We start from the raw sequence: 2,002 nt of genomic DNA on the forward strand, positions 1-2,002 counted from the left end.
ACAGACGACTCCCCGCTTCTGAGGTCCCTGTGGAAAGTGCAGGGTGCCTTCTCGGGGAGCCCGCTTCCTGCTTCCTCCTGGTCGTGGCCCTAGGCACATCCTCCTCCCGCTGCCCAGAACGCACCCAGCACTGCACGCAGGAGTCAGGACTGTAGACTCCTGCTTAGCAGCTACAAGCTCTCTGAGCAGCTGTCGGATGCAGACAGAGCTGGGTGTGAAGATGCAACCACTATGCTCCCTGTAAACCCAGAGTGTTCAGACCACTGTTTTTATTGAGTAGGTACAGAAGATCTTAGTAGATATAAATACGGAAGGATATTTATAACCAGTGTCTGGAATGCAGAGACGACCAGCGCTACAAACACCTACCTACCCCCCACCCAGCTTAAGAACTGGGACTGCTGGTGCCTCAGTCTTGGGGGGTCCTCCCCCTCACACACCCCTCCCCACAGCAGCCTCCTCTGTCGCTGTGAGGCATAGTTTTAGCATGTTTGTAACCCTGAAAGTGTATTTAGTTTTGCGTATTTTTGAACTTTGGTAAATGAAACGGCATAGCCTCATTCTTCCCCTGCTGCTTTTTTTCGCTCCCCGCCATCTACGCCTGAAATTCATCCTTCCCTATAGACGCATTTGTAGTGCATTAGTTTTCCCTTCTGTAGAGCATTCCATTTTGTAAATATCCCGGGAGCTTATTTACCCCTCCTCCTGCCAAGGAGCGCTTGGGCCATTTCTAACTTGATGCCGCTAGAAACAAAGCTGCTATGAGCATTCTTGATAAGACTTTCTCTAGAATATATACCCAGGAGTGCGACTCTGAAGGTCCCGAGGTATAGGCTTCTTCGGCTTTACTAGGTAATGCCAAACTGTTTTCTGAAGCACTCGTGCCAATTTACATTCCCACCAGCAATGGACAGATTCATGAATTTAATGACAAAAATTCTTAATGTCACCGTTAACAGATGTATCCTTTTTCGCCTTTATGATCTGTATTTCTTTGTATCTTGTTTAAGAACTTCTTACCTAACTACAGGTAATACAAATAAATGTTATCTTCTTAAAGTATTATAATTTTGGCTTTCATATCTGGGTCTTTGATCTGCCTGGAATTGATATTTGTAAATGGCATGAGAAAGAATTCTATCTCTTTTTTTTCCTATATGGTTATTTTTTTTTATCTCGGCACCATGCATGAAAGTACATTTCCGCACTGATCTACACTGCCTGGTTTTGTCATAAATCAAGTCTCTGTGTTTGCTCGGTCTGTTTCTGGACCTATGTTCTGTTCCATTGGTTTCTTTTTATATTTAGACTATGTATCCTCAAATAAACACACCTTTATCTTTTACAAATTTTACAAGTGGCGAATATGATTAAACTACCACGTTATGTACACACTGTAACAAGTAAACCAAAAGTAGAATGTTAGAACAAGACGAAAAATAAACACGAGCAGGGGTTCCAACACCCAGCTGAAGCATCCCGTGTACTTGCTCTTCAGAGACCGTGAACTTGGACCCCACAAGCCCATGTTATGCTGCAGGAGAGCATTACAGGAGAAGCCTAAGGATAATGGGGTGGGTGCTGAGAGAGCTCAGAGCCTGAGAAGCAGCAGTGTCGGGGGAGTGGCAGCCTGCCCTGCCCTCTGCTCCTTGGGACAGAACCGCAGGGTGGCACCCTAGGTCAGAGCTCTTTCCCTCGGGCAATGCATCCTTCCACCTGAAGTTCTAAGCTTTTCCAGCAAGCTCCGCCTTTGTCCAGAGCCACACGGACCCCTCCCACGTTAATACGCAGTTACACTCAGCCTGTGCTCTTCCTGCTGGGCTAAGGATACATTCTCTCTTTTTAGGGACGAGAACTTATTCAATTTCACCAACCTTTCCCCAGCATGGCAATTGTTTTATGAACAAACGCCCTTCCTTCTGTTTTGAAGAATCTGTTCGGCTTTGTACATCATGGGATAAGCTGGGCAAGGAAAGACATCCAAGCCCTTGGAGGTGTAGAG

Source organism: Pteropus medius, unplaced genomic scaffold (genome assembly GCF_902729225.1).
Source record: "Pteropus medius unplaced genomic scaffold, Ma_sr-lr_union100, whole genome shotgun sequence".
Lineage (NCBI taxonomy): Eukaryota > Metazoa > Chordata > Mammalia > Chiroptera > Pteropodidae > Pteropus > Pteropus medius.